At 39.2% G+C, this 23,444-nt stretch overlaps 1 protein-coding gene across 1 annotated transcript in view; it reads left to right on the top strand.

Annotated features, from left to right (window-relative positions):
- The window catches only part of MYO3B (myosin IIIB), a 313,633-nt gene that overhangs the window by 284,055 nt on the left and 6,134 nt on the right, over positions 1-23,444 (top strand). The gene's annotated exons all lie outside the window — the stretch shown is intronic.

Here is a 23,444-nt window from a genome sequence, read left to right on the forward strand (position 1 = left end):
AAAATAGATTTAGTATTTCTCTACTATTTTCTTCGATGTTTCCATGCATCCTGTCTTCATTTCACTCTGTAAGACCTTCTCCTCCACCTCCGTGTCATGTCCTTAGTCATCCTCTCCTTACTAACCAGTAGAAAGCACTATATCAAGCAAAGGTGTATAATTCTGTCAGTACTTGGGAGCATCCATTTGGCCAGACTCTGGATAATTATAGCTGCCTTTACATCAAAGGAGAGGCATTTGAGGCGTGTCCAGTCTGCTTTATTCTCTGCAGAGAGAGAGAGAGCACTGAGTCGGAAATCTCTTCCTCTCAAAGATTTATAATAGCTCTTTATACAATAGGCATAGTGATCTCTTGTCAAATATAGATGTTACAAATATTTTTCCACTTTATTGTTTGCCATTTATTTATTTCTGTTTTTGTTTGGGGTTTTTTTGTTAGTTTTTTGGTGGTGGTTTTTTTTTTTTTTCTCGTCTTAATGTAGTCAACTCCTTTTAGAGTATCTGCCTTTAGTCTCATGCTTACAGAGATCTCCCCCACCCCCTAATTATATATTCACCCATATCTTTTATCATTTTCAAAACTTTTTTAACATTTCGATTTAATATCAATATCTTTAAAATGTTTATCTTTAAACTACCTAGAATTTACCTAGCACAGATGATTAGCTCCATGAATCAGTCATCACTGCTGACTCTCTCCCCTCCTTGGAGGTCTTGCCTTGCTACTTTATAGCAGTGATGGCTCCTGGAAGGCGTCAGAGAAGGCACAGCAGCCCGTTCAGCATGAGCAATAGACTGAAGACAGTCGCTTCCTTGTTTATATATACTTCAATGATTTGTTGTGACACACTTTAATGATTGAGCATTTTAATTGGGTTTTCTGCTGCATTTACAATGAAATTTTGAATACAGAGTGAATCGCTATTAATTAATGGGATTTGTCTTCTCAGGGTTGCTAGAGCAGAGAAAAAGGGTTAAGATTCACTCACAGGGCCCTTTCACTTTTCACACTACCGTGTCCTTTCTGTCTCCCTTTTGCTCCTCTTCCAATTCATTCTACTTGCCACTGCCAATTACAGCAGTAGGCCTTCCACATCTGCAGGTTGGTTGAGTCCATGGACCCAGAACCCATGGATTGGCAGGGGCTGGTGGGGAATGACTGTACCACACCATTTTCTAAAGGGACTTGAGCATCTGCAGATCATGGTGTCCATGGGGTATTCCCAAATCAGTGCCCCCACAGGTACAGGAGGGTCGACTTTACTGTATGCCATTGTCCTGATCTGAAACCTCACTGCCTCTCTTGGGCTCACAGGATAAAAGACAAAATCTTTAAGATTGACTTCCAAACCTTTACAACCAAACTTTATTTTATGTGTTTCCAAACAAATCTCCACCTCCCTGCCCCTGAAACATACCTTCCTAATTAGTGGTGATACTACAGGAAGGCATGTTGAGTCCTTTGCTTCCATATTACATTAATTAGACCCATGAAAAATCTTGCTCAAATAAAAGCAGTATTATTGTTTGAAACTGAAAATATTAATTGTCCATGTAATAGAAAGTATGAAAGAAAGCATCTTTAGAAAACTTTGCCATTTTGAAAAACTCGAGTAACGTGTTATCCAAGGGGAAAAAAAGAGCACCATGTGCGTGCTATGTAAGCTATCTGATAGCCTATATAAAGTTTCTTTATTCTAAAGGATTGTTTTTCTAAATGTCTTAAAATTTTCATATGCACTCCTTCCTTATGGCTTTTGCTTATTTTTCCTAAAGCCTGAGGTTGCTGATATCTCTTGATGTCATAGATGAAAAAGTCACAAAAACGCCAGCCATCTTGCTTATCATAGACTATGAAAATAGCAGTTGTTCCCAGTTTAACCTTCTTTAGGATTGGGGATAACAATTATTTAATTAATATTGGGCAAAAGTTTGTGTATTCTTGGGCAAAGTTTTTGTGTAATCATTTAAAAACATTTTCTATTTTAGGGTTTTAAAGTGTTGATGAAAACCTAGATCTTCATCAGTACAAGGGTGGCAAAACCATAAAAATGTAATACTATGAAGCCACGGAAAAGAATGAGTTGTGTCCATATGTATTCCTATGGAACAGCCTCCCTATTATATTGAAATATGAGAAAAGCATGGCATAGAATATAGAAATATGCTTACACTTGCAGGGCTTGGGGGATTTTGTTTTGCTTTAACAGTAGGAGGTATAGCTTTAGAATTGTATCTACACAGAATACTTCACACAATACGGTAATGCTAATGGTTTCCTCTAGAGCGAGGACTAGGGGTCTGGAGAGGACTTATTATTCATTCTATAATCTTTTGTGCTATTACTGTCTTTTTTACTATGTCTAAAGTGTGTAAGTTTTTCAATTAAAAATATTAATTAAACATTATTTTGACTAAAATTTATAATGAAAATTTATTCTCATTTAATAACCCTTAAGCTAAGAGGGAAGTGAACTGTACAGAGAGAGATACAGAAACCAGCTAGGTCAGCATTTTTCATAAATACAGGAAAAGAAAGTGGAGGAGGAGATGGTGCTTGAGGAACACGGTATTTCAGAAAAGAGGCCACACAATGCACATGTGCAAGATTATAACTGGTTAACTGGTTCCCAGGCCTCCATTTTTGCTGCCGGTAGAAAATAATCTGGTAGCTTCCAGGTAAATTCAGTCACGTCCAGAAATTTTCATAGTCTTTCTTTTATAAATACTGTTAATTCTGAGTTCTCCTCCCTCACCGTTCTTCTCTCTTCCCTTTCTTAGCCAAATTTTAAAACATTTTTGGCTGTACCTATTGCCTGTATTTCCTCCCCTTCAGAAGTCCTTGCGCTCATCACTCTCCTGAAACACACTTTCAGGGTCTCCGAATACCCCCAGTTTGTTAGATCTAGAGGACCTTCTCTGTCCTTTTCTTATTCCACCTCCCATGGCCGTCATAAGCCATTCCCTCTTCCCAGTGTGTGTGAAGACTCACCCTCCTAGCTTTTCCCCATTTCCATAAATGGTGTGCCCTCCACTCAAGGACCCAAGCCAGAAGTCTGCATGTCATTCTTGATCATGCCCTTTCCCTCACCTTCTACATCCCATCTGTCAACAAGGTCTGTTGGTCTGTTCTTGTTGTGGCTTCCTACACGTATCTTGATTTTGCCCCCCTCTCTTCCTCTTCATCACCACAACCTGATTCAAACAACCAGCACTTCTGACTTAGTCGCCTCCTCCAAGGTCTCCTTGCTTCCCTACTTATGCCTCCAGATGTATAGGACTCCAACCAGAGAAAATGATCTTTGTTAAGGAAATAAACTCTCTCGTGTAATTTTTCTTCCCATTCTCCTTCAGTAGCTTCCCACTGATTTAAAATAAAATTCAGATTCCCTGTATGAGGGAGAGGGTATAGCTCATGGGTAGAATGCTCGCTTAGCATGCACAAGGCCCTGGGTCCAATCCCCAGTACTGCCATTTAATTAAACAAACAAACAAACAAACCTAACTACCACCCACCCAAATAAATAAATAAAAATAATTTTTAAAAAAATTCCCTGTGTGTCTGTCAAAGCCCTATATGAGCCATCCATGGCCTATTTCTCCAGTTTTATCTCAGGTTATAGTCCTTGTCCTCACTATGGTCCAGCCACACTGGTGGGATCTGATCTGCCTGGAGGACACAAGTATGGTGCCTGCATATGCTGACCCCTCAGCCTGGAATGCTCCCCGACCCCTAGCACATGGCTGGCTCTTGTCTTTCTTTGGTCCTCATCTTAACCATCACCTCTTCAGGGGAGCCATCTCCAACCACCCTATCCTTTAGCTCCCTTTCCTTTCCTATGTAATTCTGACTTAAAACAACCTATTTGTTTTTTTGTTTGCACTTAAGATCACATGTAATAATCTACCTGTTTAGCACTGAATTCCATTTACTAGAATAAATGAAATCTCCATGAAGGCTGGGATTGTGTCTTTCTTGTTCACCAAAGCATCCCTAGGAACTGACATATGGAAGACATTCGATTGATCATTGATATTGCTCTGGATTTAGGCATGCGTATTTAAATTGCGACTATTTTCTAACTCTGCTATGATGTTCCTTATAAAAGGGAAATAAAAGTAATAATTATGCTATTCTCTTAATAAGCAGTTATAGCTTAGAAGGAAAAAACATTCATGAATACAAATTTATATTCAAGCTTTTCTCAGTTATAATAAGTTGAATCATATACTGGAGAGTAAGTTCTCATCACAAAAAGAATTCAGACGTGAGACACGGAGGTTAAGAAAGGAAGGAGGGATTTTTGTCCTTATTTGGTCTTTTTTAAAAATTACTTTCATCTGTTTCTTGTTTGTTTTTGTTTTGGGAGGAGATAATTAGGTTTATTTATTTACTTATTTACTTTAATGAAGGTACTGGAGATAGAACCCAGGACCTCATGCATGCTAAGCACACATTCTACCACTGAGCTACACCATCCTCACCCTTATTTAGTGTTGGTTGAAAGTGTCATGGCATCGGTACATGATGGGTACTTCTAATCTGCAAGGCTAATTTTATTGTAATAAGGGCAAAATAAGCAAAAGGTTACATTTGAATACAGGAGATTCCTGCCTTATCCCACTTTTCTTTGACTTCCTCCAGGACACTTGTCAACCCAAAATATGTCATTTCTTATCAGTCCAAAGGTTCTTGCTTTTCTTTGTCTGCCCAAGAAACCCCATTATTTGCAAGATGTATAGTTTTCTGCCATTTGGCCCATGCCCCTCTTTCTCTGCTCATATCTAGCTATCTGCCTGCTCTAACACTGCTATTAGATCATTTTTTACTACCAATGGCAATTTTATAAGGTGCAAGCCAATAAATAGTTAAATAAAATGTATGTATCTAGTTTAAACTATTGTGTCAGGATAGATTAGATAATGCTGGGAGGGGCACTTCAATGATAGCAATAGGAATATTTGGTATAAAAGTAACACGATCTGTTACAGTAATCCTGAGCAGCTACTGCTTTCACCTGATAGTAGGTCCTTACCTTTCAGGTAAACGTCCTACCAGTATATAGGACTAGGTTTGTGCCATTTAGCCCATTTGCAAAAGCAATAGTACATAGTAAAAACATCTACCTTAGTGTTCAGACTTGTATTTAGCATTTTATAAGTAATAATGTGGGTTTGTTGTATTTAATGAGAAGCTCTAGGTGAAGGAACAAAGCTTATAGAAATCAGGAATTCTAAAGGGTAACAGAAATCACTCAACTCGCTGATTTGAAAGATTAGTTTAGTAAAGGGGAAATCATATCATTAGGGGTCACTGACTTTGATGTACTTTTAAAAACATGTATACCTTTAAAACAACCTACAGACAAAATCCAGGGATGTTTAAGAAGTTACCTGAAATTTGGGAGCAGGTACATTTCTGAAGGCTATTTTCTTTGCTAACTTAGTCTCATGATGTAAGTAGTGACAGGTATTAGGTTGGTGTGGGAAAACAGCATGGAGCTAATTTCATTTCTTCCTTGCTCTGTACTTTCCCTTTCTACCAGGCATAGACATTTATAATATTTAAGTTCCACAGACTTCTCAGTCCAGTTCATGGGCTACAAAATAACTGATAATCGATAAATAGACATTAAAAGGATGGCACTTTGAAAGTCATTGCTTTGACTTCCCAGTGGGACTAGACAAGATGGAAGGATCCAAAATTCACCAAGAGAAGTTTCTATCGATGAGAAATAGCATTACTCACACCCTCCTCACTATCCCTTCTCCAGAGCCAGTACTTAGGTTTTAATTCCTGTCTAAATGTCCTATACATAGAAGCTCTTGGAAAGACATCACCAGTAGAAAAACAAACAAACCAACAAACATAACTTCTCTTCCGGCCTCAGTGTGCTCTGACCGGCTCATTTAAGCCTGAAGTCTTTTTTTCCCCCTGGTGCTTCCAGCCTCTCTCTCATGAAATTTGCCATTGATCCAAAAGTCAGAGATGCAAATCCAGAGAAAACTGGAAGCCTTCCAGGGCCCAGAAGTACAAAGTTAATTACCTAAGGAAAACTACAAGAAAGACTTTTGTTTTCCACCAAAATCTCCTCCCCAGGCTGTTAGTTATGTCGTCCTGTGGGCCCGATCAATACATTAGCGCTTGAGAACCAAAGTCCCTTGGAATAAATTAATCTGTCAGGGAAAGAAATAAACAAAGAACAAATTAACATGTTTTAAGACATTGCTTAAATTTTCATAAAGATAGACCTTGAGACGGGATGATGAGTCCCCAGGAGCCGGCGCTAATATTTGGTTGTAATTAAGAGTTGCTCTTTCATGCTTCATCTGATGCAGGTGGGAAATCGCCCATGTGCTTGCTGTGTGCCTTGCTCACGCTTCCCCACAAATGCCTCTGTTTACTTCGTTAGTAAGGAGTGGATGTCTCACAAATCACACTGGCACATTTAGCTTGTTTCACCTGTAGCTAATACGAAAATAATGACATGCTCTATACATGTACACACACACACCAGACAAGCATGCTATTTCTTAAGGAACCTCTGTGTGTTAACTTTTTAGTGCCTCAGAAGGACCTCATGACCTATCCCGTGACAGACTATACCCATCCAAGAGGCTTTGCTGACAAAGGACCCTGGTGCGCCCCACCCTGGGTGTAGGTGTGGTGTCAGTGCTGACAGTTAGCAGGAAGGGCAGTAACTGGGTGCAGGTTACTCCTCTGGAAGGACTAAGTAAGGACTCATTTAGATCCGAGAACCGGAAACCCATCTCAGACTAGCTTAGGCCGTAATGCAGTTGATTAGGGTTTAAACCATGTCCTTAGGCCCCTGTCTCTCTCCCTCTCCCGATGCTGCTTACTCCTTTTGGGCTGTTACGTTCCATGCTGGTAAAATGGCCACTGCCAGTCCTGAGACTACTTCCCTAGGTAGAACTTGAGATCCCAAAGGACAGAGGGCTCTCTCTCCTCCAGTGTCCACATCTTAGATCTCTTAGAGGAACTCCAGCCCTGTCTGGCTGGTGTGTCCACCTCTGGACTCATCACTAGTGGGTGGGAAAGGGGAACTCTGCTGGGCCAGGGCTGGGCCATATGTTCAGCCTGGTCTGGGAAAGAGGCAGAGGAGAGGAGGGCAACTATATCCAAATTCCTGGCAGGTCTTTGGTAAAATAGAAAACTCTTTTACCAAAGCAGAAGGGGAGAGATGCTAGAGCAAAACAACCGGTGTCCACTTGGAAAAAATTTTATTTCTATCATATTCCTCGTGCTCCATTGCTGAATGTAGCTAATTTTCAGAAGGAGAGGCTCAGGCAGAGATCTCTGTGGTTACACAGCAGGTCTGTGCTCTGTTGACAAAATTGATTACCCCTCTATCAGGTGGTCAGTAATTTTTCTATCAAGTTCTAAATAAAAACTCCCAGTTTCATTCCCTGGAATAGCAGAAATGAGACATCTTTTCCAGCTGTGGTGGCTCTCTCCAATACAATCATTTTCTTTTTATATCCCTGTACACATTTAAGTGTTACTCTACTTCATGGAACATATTTGTACTACACAGCTTAGTACTTACCATTACTATAGCATACCCAGGGGAAAAAAACAGGGTACAGTACTTTTTATCAGTTGAGAACTTTTAAAATACTTCTGTATTTGAATAATTTCATAACTCGGCACTCTTGAGGATTTTGCATTTGAGTAGCAGATAAAATCTGAATTGCATATTTTGATGTGAGATGCCTGTTCTAATTATTGAGCAATTTATATATTGTGAAGCTAGTTTATGTAATTCTCAGTACACAGAGACAAAGCTGGAAATATACTCTTCAAAGCTATGTTATCACAGAAAAGATACAGAAGTCTCTGGAGCAAGGAGTTGCAGACCTGGGAGGCCAGAAAAACCCACTGAGTCTATTTGGGAAGGAGAATAAGTATAGCTTGACTTCACTAACCTTCGTGTAGGACTTGCAGATCAGCCCTGGGTAAGAGCATAGCAAAGTCATCAGCACTGCAAACAAACTGTTCTGGAATGATTAGAATTAGCAGGTCAGCCCTGTTGGCAATTAGATGGGCACCATCTAGATTCTCATGAAGCAGAGATTTGGCTGACTCAGACACTGCCTCAAAATAACTTAATGTAATGTCACATAGATGCAGTACACATGATTAGGGAATTGTGTTTAAATAAAGATTCTATGAACAAGTCGTATGTCTTAAATGATTATGTGTTGTGAGTGGTGTCACTGGGCCTTGAGAAAGGAAGTCCAGCAGTGCCAGTGCTCAGGACCTTTGGAAAAGCAGATTACTCACTGGGTCCTGCCCTACTACTTCTTTTTTTAAAAATAATCTTCATCACTTTCTAACATTTTATATACCATATGATTCATTATGCTTATTGTTTGTTACGTCTCCTTAAGGGCAGAGATCTTTGTTCACTGCCAGAGTCCCAGTGTCTGGAACAAGGTCCAGCACAGAATAGGCTCCGAATAAAATTGAATAAGCAGTACGGGAAGGATTTCAGCATCAGGGAGGAAAGGACCCACTGACCCACTCTCAGCAATGGAGCTGGGTTAGAAGGGAATCATGATTCTGGGTCCAGCATGACAACGATAAATGAACTCATCCCACCCCACAAAGCCTGGTAGCAGGTCCTCTAGGGGAGGAAGACACCATGTTTGTGAAATGAGCAAGAGGTCTGTTTATTTCCATAATATTTCAGGACACCAGCAACCCGTTCTTAGCAGCACATGACACATCGTCTGTTGTGCTTATCTTCCTCCTCACTTCACAAAAGACTCAAACATTCTTCTTTTGAGAACTGAAAGGTCCCACAGGCTGGGTTCAGAAGAAGGGATCTGTCCCTGGTAAGGGCAGAGGCCCAGATGGGCAGTTATGACCAACGGTGACAACTCAGGGCAGCCAGAGCAGACGAATCTGGTAACGAGGAAGAAAGGAGTTCTTCAGTAGCCTCCTGCCTTCTCTCAACCCCAGTATTTTTAAACACTCATAAACTAGTCTATGTACCAACCCTAGATGAATCTCTATTAACCTCACTGCCATACTCAGTAATTACTTTTCAGAAGCATGAAAACCACCTCTCACCAACGTTTACTTTAGAGTGCTGAACAATCCTGCTTGCTGGTACTTACTTCTCACACCTGCCAGGGATCTGAGTTCACACTGGCTGATGGGACTTCACAGTGAACAGAATAGATTCAGAGATTATTCTGTTTGATAGCTTAAGCTGACTTTTTCCAGCCTGCCTTGCACGCTGGTCACCACTGGCCACCACCCAAAACTCAGGCACTCTAGTCACCCTGTGCTCTCATTGCTTATCCCACTGTTTCTGGGTTTCCTCTCCTCTGACCCATCCCTTCTTCTGGCCACCATTTCACCTAAAGTCTTGACTAGAGCCCCATCCAGCAGGACCTGGGGATGGGGGAGGGTTTAGGGGTAGAATCATGCTCTAATTAGTGCTGGATTTCCATGATTTAAAAGTCACGTTCACATAGTCACACTGATACACCTAAGAAAACTCAAAATCAGCACGAGCCCAACTATAGAACTTTCAGGACAGGATTCCTCCATGCCTTATGTCCACAAGGTTCTGTCTCTGGGGATTTGCATGTCTCTTTTTAAATAAGCTCTGTCCTGTGTGACAGGACCTTTAATTAAAACACTGTTTCTAACAGGCTGGCCAATAATGAATATAAATTTGTCTGAAGTTTAGGATAGGATGATTAAAAATGATTCGCATCCACCTCTCAGAATCTTATGTTTCTGCTGGTCTGCCAACCCCCTTGATTACCTCTCCAAATGGTGTCCACTGCCTCAGTCAACAGCCAATGTCGCCTGACCCTCCACCCTACTCTGGTAACCCTGAATCTCTACAGTGTCCTAGATCTTCCCTGTTACTTTTTCTTCTTCCCAGGCATCTATAAACTTGCCAGAAGCTTCATGAGAATAATTTTAGTTACTATTCATTCTTAACAATACCAGAAAAATACATTGACCGTGTCAAAACAAATATAGCCCTGAGTCCTCACACTGGCTGCTTTGTTATCGGAACTAAAGGTATACTGAAGTCAAATGTTAGAACCACACAATGATGAGCTGGAATGCAAATTTCTCTGAATTCAGCCATACTATTAATGATTCTTGCAATGAGATTAGCAGCTTGTTCTAAATTAGTATTGTAATATATCTTAAAGGTCACATTATGAGGCTTCTTTATTCTGGAAGCCTTTTTTCTGAAAAGAAATACAATTCTGTGTTTTAAACATTTTTTTCTCACATATTTATAGATAAGGTGAAGGGGGAGGGGCACCCAACAGTCTAAAAAAAAAAGAAAAGGAGAGAAAAGCAACTTAATGAGTAATGTGAACCCAGTCAGTGACCAGGTATGTGCAATATGTGACATCTATGACTGCCTATATCTGCCACTGCTATGTGCAGATTGCCTTAGAATGATCTTAGAAAGAGCCCTGGCTTGTTTTTAAATTTTTATTGTGTCAAAAATTACAACTTGAGTGATCAACTTGGGCACATCCTAAGTAAAGTCACCAGGTTTTCTCTTTTTAGTCACGGATTGTATTCTAATGCATAGACTACAGTTAAATGTGTTATTTGCTATGAACTCTTCCCGGCACCTCAGGCCTCATAATGCCCGTTACCTCATTATCCAGCATGGATGTTCTGATCACTAGCTACTATCAAACTGTTAAGAGTTTCCTGGGCTGGTCCCACCCCAGGTACCAATGACTGGTCCATTATGGCCAGGGGTTGACGTGGAAATGTGGCTACCTGGCCCTACTCTCAAAAAGAAAGAACCCACTTTGAAAATAACATCCCTGTTCATGTTTCTTTCCCCAAGGAGGGGTCTCCATGAAGTCCTTTTTTAAATCCAGCTCCAGCAGCCTCTTTCCTTCCAGATGGTGCATGGAGCCAAGCCTGTCAGAGACCCTTAGTCTCCTGCTGCCTTTTAATGCTGGTCCTTGATTGCTAATGACCCCCAGCTGGACTGGCTCCTCAACCCATTTAACCCCTCTCTGCTGGGTTCCCACCCCACGCAGGGTGAGAGGCAGTGAGAGCTGAAAGTGGGAAGGTGCCAAGTCATCCAGGACCTCCCGCCCATTCAGAGCTCGTGGCACATTTCCCAGCGCCATCGTGAATGCCCAGCATTGCTCCAGTGTAGAGCTACTGTTAATATAATCTTCACTGTATTGTCAGATAAATGCTACCAGGTTTCTGATTATTAATATTTCATTTGGCTAAGCCAGGAAACCCTGACAGGGTGTTTCCTTTAGGATTCAAAGGTTGAGGACTACTAATATAAATCCCCTGAAATATGTTAGTCTGGAAACTTAAAATTAAATTCCATGAGAACTGTCTTACAGTCTGGTCGACCTTGGTAATCGGAGCAGCTCATATGTGTCACTATACAAAGTCACTGCAAAGAAGCCTGAGTGAAGGTGATAATTTCCGTATCAAGGCCTAAATCACTGTACAACACAGGAGATACCCCTTTTCAGATATTCTGATAAGAATTGCCAGTATTTACTTTGGTTGAACTTGGCTTGTTTTTTACAACATGCTGGAATGTGCTTATAGTTGTACTGGTCAGGTGACCCAGGGAAAGGGAAAAAAGTGGATGACAATTTGTTGAGAGATCTTGAGTCCATTGGAGAAACTCAGGTCTCTTACGACCACCTCATGACAAAATAAAGGGAAGTGGAGGGCATGCAAAGTCATCATTCTGTGTATTGTTTCCACAGTGGATTTTCATTAACCTCATATCAAATTGTAAGAAAACAAGGCAAAGAAATTTAGTAGTTCTGTATGACCCTAAGGAACTGAAGTCTAAACTCTTGATCTGAGGAGAGAACTGAGAGCTTTGTGTCTCACTATTTTTATAAATCTTTAAATGTTTACTGGTAGTTGGACCAGATTTGATTGACAGAGTACTAAAGAAATTTTTTTCCAAAATGAAACACAAAATAGGAAAATAACCCACATGTAATTATTTTCTATTCAACTTTGTTTCCCCCAGATACTTCCTATTTTATTGGGATTTTTGGAGATTAAAACTGAAAGAACCAGAGTGATCTGTTTTCACCACTAATACTGCATTGATTTCACTTTTGCATCTCATTAGTTTAATACAAACAAAAGTCATACCTGTGATTTCATTCTGTCTATTATTCACATCCTCTACTATTTCTCATACATGTACACACACACCTGCCAGTCATTTGTGTGTATAATCTCCTCCAAACCAACTCATTCATCCTAATGACTGCTCTCTCTACCTGTAAAAATATTTTAGAATTTATGAACCTGGGTGGGTGTTTGTACAGCTGTACGATATTAACCAGTACATTGCAGTTTTTGCTCACAGCTGGGAAAAGGCTAAATAAGTGAGCTTAAAATGTAGTCTTTTGGTCCATCAGTAACCAAATGACTCAGAAAAGGGTTAGGATGAGGCCACCTTGTGCAACATTGCTTTTTAAATGAGTGAATTGTGTTAGAATGAAGTTCTGGTGTCATTGTGGAGAATTTTTCCTCCTGAAGCCTGAATACATCTTGATTGGTTGTCTTCAAATTCCAACAAGCCAGTGGGGTCAATGGCATTTATGTCCATTTTGCAGATGAGGTACTAAGAGGCCAAGTGGCAGGAGCTTCGTAGTCACAGCATCTTAAAGTTGGATGGGACCTTAAAGAGCCTCTGGGCTAGTGATTTTCACCGTTTACCTGCTTTGATGTAGGTTTTATGCAACAAATCTCCTTCAGCACGTCTTCCACTGCACACTAACACTCCTGCATTGGGAAGGCGCATGACTCCACAGAGAACAGCTCCAAATCTCCAGGCAAGAACACATGTGATGTGCCACACCAACATCCTCTGTTGAAAAATCGCTCTACCTGTCCAAACCCCTTGTCACAGATAAAACGTGGCAGCCTAGAGCAGGGTATGCAACTCACCCAAGGTCACGTACCAGTAAGTTCCAAAACTTGAACTATGCCCAGGCCTTCTGACCCCAAGTCCAGTGCTAGTTTCACTACAACTGACCAGCCCTTTGTATACTAACAGCAGGAACTGGAACCAGGTCCCCAACTTAGAGAGCAAGTCAGAGCCGAGGATGAACGCCCCAGGATCCCCTGCCACAAGGAATCAAAGACCCCGTCACAATTTGTTTAGTAAAACCAGCACTATCTGGTGTCCCATATCGTCCAGCATTTAAAATGTCGTTCCAATCTTCAAAGACATTCTTTCATTCCATTTTTATCTGCTTTTACCCAGGACATTGTTTCCCAGCTCCCGAGTAGTTCACTAGGTGATTTGCATCTCATTAGGAGCTCCAGAAATGACATCTCCCAGCCTGCTGCCTGGCGTTGTGGGTCCGTTAAGCATCAGATCCAGGTCTCAGATTTTTTTCTTGTTGACATTTTTGAGAAAGCTGAATTAATGCTGTTTTCCCACGGGGCACAGTTTGGGTGGCCATTTTGGCCTTACTTCCTGCCCCTCTAGAAGACCAAAGTTAGTGAACAGTTGTCGGGGAGGGTAGAGATGATGTCAGCCATCCCTGCATGAAGACACCTAGCTGGAAAGGAATATTGTGAGACCTCAAAATAAGCAGTTAAAAAACTCCGACAAGCAGAGAGATGGGACATGATGCAGATGTTCTGAGTACTATACAAAGCAAAACAAAAAGAAAGGAAACAGCAGCCACCCATTGGAATCTCTATAACTGATTCTAAACTTGCGCCTTTTAAAACACTTTTGACTAGTTCCAAACCTCCTGACACCTCAGAGTTATTGCCTTACATTTACGTTTTGCTTTAAAGGGAGTCTTACTGGGTCCAAATGGCTTTTTGGCTTTGTCAGGCATTCATACCGAAACCTCCAGGAGAGCCCTGAGCAGCATCAGACCTCCGGATACTGGACATCTTGTTTCCATGATCAGCACAGTTGTCCTCTTGGAATAAGAAATTATTTTCCTGGTGTCCAGGGAAATGAATGTTGGCTTCAGGGCTCAAGCCATTTGAGGCGGCCTCCAGGGCAAAGACGATGCCTGACAATGCCGGGAGCCGTGCTGGAGATGCTTCCCCTTCCCAGAATTCTGTCTGCTCTGCCAAAACTTCTCTGACCCGATGCCCACCTTTCAAGATGGCAGCTAGCTAATCTGCAAAATCAACCTCACCTCTTAGGAAAGGGTTAAATCCCTGGCTTTCCCAACCCTGCCTACAAATTAAAATCATCGGAAAGGATTAGGGACTTTAAAGAAAAAAAACAATAACAATGCCAGAGACCTAATCCTAACCAACTGAATTAGGATGTCCAGCAATAAGGCTGAGTCATCTGTATTTTTAAAAAGGCCTTCAGGTGACTGTAATGTACAACCAGGGTGGAGAACCACTCTCACACAGCAAGAATTATGACAACCCGTCCTCTGCCTCGGGTGCCATGTTCTCTCTTTTCATATGTCATCTGTCACCCTCATTACAACTTTACCTGGGCTATCATCAGCAGCAAGTTCAGATCTCTAACAAGTGCTGGAGAGTGGATTCCTACTCAAGTTTTTCTGATTCATTTGGTTTGTTTTTTTTTTCTTTTGCAACATTTATGTTTCTCAAAGTGTGGGACATGCATCTCTGGTAGTCCACAAGTTGATTAGCTGATTTTAGATGGTGTGAGGGTATGACCTTAAGTAACACCGAATTATGTAAAAGAAAGTTGCTCATTTTACAATTCTCAGTTTAAATGTTTCAAATTAAAAAGAAAGTCATAGTGGTATTAGTATGTCTTAAATTCCTCTCACATTTACTCACCTGTCTTTTTAACAAATCTTTAAGGAGCCCAGAACATTCTGTGGAAAACAGAATCTAACTCGGGTGTGATAGTATTGTTTAGTTCTCATTGACTTGACTTTATGGTTTACTTCTTTTTATAGCAAATGACACTTGTTTTCCATTTACAGTAGTGAATAAAGTTTCATTTTTATAGAAATGTATTTAAGTGAAAAAAGAAATTGGTTGGTTTTTAAAATATTAAATAAGGAATAGTACAGGTGTCTTGAAGAGAGCAAAAAAAAAAAAAGTTTAAGTGGCAGATGAATGACAGAAGTTTAAGAAATACTTTCCTACAACATGGCAATTTTAAAAATAGGCATCTCCACACCTGTTAGTCAATGGGACTGCTCATCTACCATTCCATCACACCAGACAGGCAACTGGTTCCATCCTTTCTGGTCCAGCCAGGACCTTTGAACTTTGCTGCTACTTCTAGGTCAAGAGGAATCTTTATTACAAATGGGTAAGAACCATGGGGAGGGGAAACGATAGACATTCACCCTCTCAAGTAATCAGTGAAATGCAAATCAAAACAAATGACATGCCATTTTTTCACATATCGAATTGTCAGGCTGTTTCTTAAAGATGCTGTCCCATGTTGGTAAGGGCCTTCAGAAACAGGTAATCTCATGCACAGGTGGTAGAAGTATATTTTGCTACACAATTCCTATACAATTGGAAAGAAAAATAGTAAATATTTTAAATTATGTATAGTCTTCAGCCAGTAATTCTATCTTCTAGGGATTTATCCTAAGAAAATAATGTGAATTATCAAAGATCAAACTATGAATATGTTCCTAACAGCCTTGCTTTTTGTAGAAGAACATTGGAAACAACTTCCATCCCCAAAATAAGAAATTATACAAGTTAGTCATGGTTCATTCATTAAATGAAATAGCATGCAACTATTAGAAATGATACAATTTAGAGGGGGGAGGGTATAGCACAGTGGGAGAGAGCATGCTCAGCATGCATGAGGTCCTGGGTTCAATCCCCAGTACCTCCATTAAAAATAAATAAATAAACCCAATTACCTCTCCTCCCCCAAATAAACAGAAATGATGGCATTTAGGCTAATCTGGAAGGCAGAGAAGAAACTTGTTCCAGCATTTGCTACTATTATGGGAAAGGGATCGGAGGTGGGTAAAAGATAGTTTTTCACTATTAACTTATTTGAACATCAGGTTCATTCATTACTTTAAAAAATGTAACTCTAAAAGTGTGATACTGTGTTGAAAATAGGTTAATATTGAAAAATATTTATGACTCTATTGTGGAGAAATGCAGTAACAACTTAGATGAATTAACTAAATGTTTTTTGGTTAAAAAAAGTAAATAACATATTCCTAAAAAATGTTGAAAGGATATTAAGAAAAAATACTTAATGAACCTTATTTTTAAAAGGCTCATTTCATCCCCCTCCTTGGTAGGTTTAGGTTCCCCAGAGGTGTCTCGGGATAGGAAAGTCCTTGGCAATAATATCCCAATTGACAGAAACAAAGAGTGGACCATATTGATGAAACAGATCTTAACAAGAATGATGAATAGTCACCATTCGTTCATTCATTCATTATTTGTTGACTGTGTGCCAAACCCTGAGCTATGAAACAGTTTCAGGGGAAGTTATTACCTCTTGTCTAACTAAAAAGGAGAAAATTCCACATAGACAATTTATAACTCCACCGTCTTCCACAGGCACTAATTTAACTCAGGGATGTTTTCTTTGTAGCAGTTTTGCAATTTTGAAGAAGATTGTTCATGACATAACATGGCAAGTGGGAAAATTTGTAGCTTTCCTTTCATCTTAGAAAGGAAGATCTGAATTACATGCACCCCAGGAGAAAATCTCTCTTTCTGGTTGTGTGTGTGTGTTTTACAAAAGCCCAATGAATTCCTTAGTCCCTCCTGAAGTTAGATGTGGTAAGGTGAAAACTCAGAAAAACATCTCAGTTAAAGAACAAGTATAATGACAGAAACCATGGCCTAGGCCTTGGGGTTTGAATCAAAAGACCTGAGTTCAGGAGGGAGGGTATAGCTTAGTGTTAGAGCCTGTGCTTAGCATGTACAAGGTCCTGGGTTCAATCCCCAGCACTTCCATTAAAAAATAAATAAATGAAACTAATTAACCTCCACCCCAAAAAAATCTTTAAATAAACTTTAAAAGTTAAAAAAAAAAAAAAAAAAAAAAGTCTGAAGTCCAAGCCCAGACCCAGCAGAGGGGCCCAAGGTTTCTGGGCTTCAGATCCCTTAGATGTAAAAGCAAGAAGCCAAACCACGGGGGTTTATCATCCTCCATGACATGACTTAACTTTCAAAATTTGAACTTCCAGGGCATGATTTCTCCCCTCCTGCTCCCTGTCAAAGCTCTGAGCATCCTTGACAGAGCCCATGCCTCAGGGCATATCAGGAACAAGTGGTTTACAACAAACTGGTTGTTTATCTAAAATTCACATCTAGCCGAGTGTCTTTTTTTTTTTTTAACTAAATCTGGCAACCCTAATTTCATGGATGTCATAATTCCACAATTTTCTATAGACTGCACTTTTGACATAGTGTAGGTTATGGCAGACTTTCTGCCAATATGGTTCTTATTGGAAAGGAAAACTTCAGTGTTGCCTAATACAGTGGCTCTCAACCGTGACTGCATGTTTGAACCATCTAGGGAGATTTAAAATATATATGGGTATATATATATACCCATATATATCTAAACCAATGTGTAGGTCCTGATCTGGGCATTAGTATTTTCAAAAGCTGAACAGCTGCTGTAGTGTGAAGAAAATGACCCTGAGTAGAGTGTATCTCATAACTCTGTATAGGATTTGCCATCTGTAAATCTAGAACACTGAACACTCTGCTTCACGAGGGTGTTTTACTTGGCAAGTGACCCTGGGACTGCCTCATCCACACAAAGGCAATCAACTCAGCAGTCATACTGCTCAGAAAGTATCCATGTCTGCTCAAGCCCTCAGGGAGGATGCAAAAGACTATAGCCCTCCCAGGAACCCTGCTCACTGCTGTCCATTCCTCAGGGACCTGGAATCCATACTGTCCCACCAAACCAGGGGATGTTTGGGCTGTATGCCCCATCCTGCCCTCCCTAGGGTTGGCCTTTCCCTCACTGCAATCCTGCCAGGAAATTTACCAGACCTAACGTATCTGGAGTGCGTGATGGAAAGTGATACACTCAGTGTTAGGGGATAGTGTTAGGAAAGAGCATTTGTGGCCAAAATAGCTATAACTCAGCAAGTCAAACAGAGTAGAGGAAGTCATCTCCTGGGAGAGAATAATAAGCCTCATTTGTGACTTAAAATTGTGTTTGAATCAGAGGGTAAAAAGGACACCGGGCTAGATTTGAGTTTCAGATAAACTACCACGTACTCTCTAACATCAGTATGTCCCCAATACTGACTGCACCAGATATACTTACACAAAAAAGGTATTGGTTGTTTATCTGAAATTCAGATTTAACTAGGTACCCTGTATTTGATCTGGCAACTCTAGTTGGGATATACCTTCAATAAAGAAAACTGAAATATTAAATTTCCACCCCAGTTGTTCACAGTTATGTAACAAAGCTGTCAACTGATTTCAGCTGTTTGTCTCTCTCCAAGAGTTTGGTCAACTGTGCAGCCACACAGTGTAATGATTTGGAATTAGGAAATAAAAGAGTGTGCATTTCCTGGTGCTCTTGAAACTCCTCTATATTTCTTCCATTTTCTGACAGATTTATCTCCAGTTTGTTGGAGTTCTTTTTTTCTTTTTTTTTATTATATATATATATATCTTTAATTTACGTATAGTCAGTTTACGATGTGTCAATTTCTGGTGTACAGCACAATGCTTCAGTCATACATGAATATACATATATTTGTTTTCATATTCTTTTCCACCAGAAGTTACTACAAGATATTGAATATACTTCCCTGTGCTATATAGTATGAACTTGTTGTTTATCTATTTCATATATAGTAGTTAGTATCTGCAGATCTTAAACTCCCAACTTATCCCTTCCCACCCTCTTTCCCCTCTGGTAACCATAAGTTTGTTTTCTATGTCTGTGAGTCTGTTTCTGTTTTGTAAATAAGTTCATTTGTCTTTTTTTTTAGATTCCATATATGAGTGATATCATATGGTATTTTTCTTTCTCTTTCTGGCTTACTTCACTTAGAATGACATTCTCCAGGTCCATCCATGTTGCTGCAAATGGCATTATTTTATTATTTTTTATGGCTAAGTAGTATTCCATTGTATAAATATTCCACACCTTCTTTAACCAGTCATCTGTCGATGGACATTTAGGTTGTTTCCATGTCTTGGCTTTGTAAATAGTGCTGCTATGAACATTGGGGTGCACGTATCTTTTTGAATTAAGGTTCCGTCTAGGTATATGCCCAGGCGTGGGATTGCTAGATCGTATGGTAAGTCTATTTTTAGTCTTTGGAGGAGTCTCCATATTGTTTTCCATAATGACTGCACTAAACTACATTCCCACCAACAGTGTAAGAGGGTTCCCTTTTCTCCACAGCCTCTCCAGCATTTATAGTTTGTGGACTTTTGAATGATGGCCATTCTGACTGGTGTGAGGTGATACCTCATTATAGTTTTGATCTGCATTTCTCTAATAATTGGTGATATTGAGCATTTTTTCATGTGCCTATTTGCCATTTGTATGTCTTCCTTGGAAAATAGCTTGTTTAGGTCTTCTGCCCATTTTTGGATTGGGTTTTTTCTTTTTTCTTACTAAGTTGTATGAGCTGTTTATATATTTTGGAAATTAAGCCCTTGTCAGTCTCATCTTTTGCAAACATTTTCTCCCATTCCATAGGTTGTCTTTTTGTTTTGCTTATTGTTTCCTTTGCTGTGCAAAAGCTTGTAAGTTTAATTAGGTCCCATTTGTTTATTTGTGCTTTTATTTCTAGTTCTTGGGTAGATTGCCCTAGAACATTGCTGAGATTTATGTCAGATAATGTTTTGCATATGTTTTCTTCTGAGAGGTTTATAGTGTCTTGTCTTATGTTTAAGTCTTTAAGCCATTTTGAGTTAATTTTTGTATATAGTGTAAGGGAGTATTCTAACTTCACTGATTTACATGCAGCTGTCCAGTTTTCCCAACACCATTTGCTGAAGAGACTGTCTTTACTCCATTGTATGTTCTTGACTCCTTTGTCAAAGATTAATTGACCAAAAGTTTGTGGGTTTATTTTTGGGCTCTCTGTTCTGTTCCATTGATCCATATGTCGGTCTTTTTGTACCAATACCATGCTATTTTGATTACTGTAGCTCTGTAGTATTGTCTGAAGTCTGGGGTGTTGGAGAATTCTGTGACAACGCAGAAGAGAAAGATGCATTCAAGGTCTCAAGAAATCAAAAAGTTCAGGGGGTAGAAAAGTTTCAGGGATTCTTGGAAAGGAAAGAGACCTGTGTCATATGCAAAGACCTAAGTTCAATGCAAAGGAAAGAGATCTATGTTAAATGCAAACTGGTATTCATAACATGATATACTTTTTTAAAACATGATATAGGTAGGTAGTACCCAGAGTATCACAAACTGGAGAGTGTGGCTTGGCTTAGATATATTTATATGAAGTGAAAGTTGGCTACTTATGAATATGAACATCATTGTCTTCAAAATAAATAACACATATTCTAATGGATATCTTCAAACTTGAATTGGCCAGTTTATTTATATAAACTAGTCAAAAGAACTAGATAATTGCCAGATAACCCTATTGTTTTGCAACTCTTATGAGCAAATTGATTGGCTCAAGAGCCAGAAGACAGGGATGCAGGCTTCCACTCTGCCACTTGCAGATTTAGCCTTTCTTACCTGTAGTTTCTTTATAAGTTGAAAGGATAATATTGTTATTCCTACATGCCTCATTGATTTTTTTATTTTTAAGGGAAAAAAATCATGATAAACTTCTTAAAGTGCACACATATTTAATCAGTCTGCTGTGTGCTATTTTATATTTTGCTTCTTTTTCTGAATTTTGAATTTATATATATATCAGTTTCATACCTATGTTTATCCTAATAGATACCTTCATGGTATGACATCGTATTTCTATCTCAGAGTTAACTTTTTCCCAATTATTAAATATTTACCATGTTTCTAGCTTTTTTCTATTGCAGGAAGTGCTTTCATATCCATCTTCATACAGTAGTGTTTTTTTCTCTTTTGGTTTACTTTATTGGGACATGTTTCTTGGAACAAGTTGCTTAGCTTTTGTTATCTATTATCAAGTTATTTTAGGGGAGGTGGAGCCTATGGACTCATCTATGTACCTGAGTCTAATCCCATGATGTCTTTTGACCTTTTGATTTATCCTAATTAATAGAAAGGCAGTAGTAATTGTTTTAATTGAAGCTGTTTGTCAGGGTGGCTGAACATTTTTCAGTATCTTATTTAATAATTGCATTTCAACATATATGAATATTTCTCCATCTTTCTCTTACCTTAGCCTTCCCACACTATGGATAGTAGATTTTTATGTGTATATTTTTAAATTTGTTTTTATCTTTCTGTTGTACTTTCTTTCATCTTAAGTTTTTGTTACTGTCCATCCAGGTAGAATATTTTACTTTAGTGCGATTGAACCCATCCTTGTCCCTAATATCTTCTTCCACTGTTAAGATAGTCTATTTCACTTCCTTCTAAAGTTTTTATGGGGATGTTTAAAATGTATAACTGTGTAACTCATCTGGAATTTATTGTGGCCTGTGAGAATCAAGAAGTACATTGAAAAAAGTAAAAGATTTAGAATTAAAAAAAAAACTATTTTGATTCCAGCAGCAATAGCTATGGCTGTAAGTAAATCATTTAACCTCTTAAGACTCAGTGTCCTCTACTAGACTGAAGGCAGGGACTTTGTCTTATTTCTCTTTGTCTTCCCCACAATATCCAGCAACATACCTTACATATAGGCTAACTTTAATGAGATCTGTATTTAAGTTGTATTTTTTGCATATTGCTGTCCAGTTGTTCCAATAACATTAATGGAATAATGATACATTTCCCAATTATTTATTTGGTTTCCTGTGATTAATCATATATATCAATGATACCCAGATTTGTTTCAACAGCAAAGCACCTGGAAATTTTGACACTTTTTGCAAAGCATCATGAAATATGGAGGTATTAAAGTTAAAATAATGAAAATTAAAATTTGATGCTAAATCAGATACCAGCTTACACTAGATTCTAGTATGGCATAGATACCATCAGACACCAACAGTTTGTTTTAATTTATCTGAGAAATGTTAACATAGAGAAAATTCTCTCCAGTAACTGAATTCTTTCTAAGAATCAGGAAAAGAATACCCACCTATGGAACAGCAAGTACATCAAGAGCGAAAGTTGAGAACCACATCTTACATTAAGCATTCCCAGTTGAGACTATAAATAAAAGCTTTTAATCAATTGTAAACTTTACATAAAGTCCTACTGAACTGGGCTGAACTCCAGCTGAACCCAAAAACTATTTAAGATCAGTCTTTCGAGTTGCCAAGGTTGGAAGTCCCATAACAGTAGAAAGTCTAAGAGAGAGTAGATGTCAGATATCCAATGCATGTTCACACCAGCAACCTTAACTCTAGACACTTCTGTTCATTAGTCTGTGAAACAGAGGAAATAACATACAAGAGCCTCAGAACTTCATGTTCTGCCATCTTACAGAATATGGACTTTGCAAAGCATCTGGAGGTATACACGTTGGAACTCTCAGAAAGTACCCATTGCAGTTCTGGATTCCTTATACTCTGAGGACAGTGCCAGTTCAAGCATCTGGAGTCCTGTCCTCTGCACAGTTCCTGAAGATGTGGTCAGGGGTGTCTATTAAGGCTACTGGAACCCTCTACGAGTAACATCACTTTGCTATGCTAATTAGTATTTCTTCATGGCGCTTACTTTTACTTAGAACTTTGACTTTTTAAAAGAATGTTTTTTGTTAACAAGATAGACAATATGCTGTAGTTAAAAAAAAAAAAAACAAAAAACTGCCAAAACAGGAGTTAAAAGATCTAGGGTTGGGTCCCCACTCTGCCACTTGCTCTGGGGTGAGTCATTCAATGTTTATGGGCTTCAGTTTCCTTTTCTGAAAAAAAATGGGTATTTAAAAATGGATGGCTCCTAAAGTCCTGTATGGTTCTAATAGTCTTGTTCAAACATAGATTCGCTCCAATTCAAAAAAATAAAGATGCAAAACTTCATACTGATAAAGAAACTGATCATTTCCTATTCACATTGGTCCTTGCTGAGTCATTCTTCACTTAGAAAATTCCCCCAGAATTTCCTTGTATAGGAGGAACTTCTAATGAAAAGACACTATGATTCCACAAATCTCCAACTCTTTGTTATAAATAATTATGATATACCCTTGGTCCAGGAAGTGATATCTCTTCCCCAGACTATGACATTCATGAACAGTATTCTGTATCAGCTCTGTGTGTATGTGTGTGTGTGTTGGTAAGAAGTGAGAACTCCTGAACCCTCATTCAGATATAGTGCCAAAAGGACAGCAGATTTCACGAAAATCATCAGCTTAGAAGGGAAAAAAAATCATGACTTCATTGGACACATGGTTTCTTGATCTCCAGT

Source organism: Camelus ferus, chromosome 5 (genome assembly GCF_009834535.1).
Source record: "Camelus ferus isolate YT-003-E chromosome 5, BCGSAC_Cfer_1.0, whole genome shotgun sequence".
Classification (NCBI taxonomy): Eukaryota; Metazoa; Chordata; class Mammalia; order Artiodactyla; family Camelidae; genus Camelus; species Camelus ferus.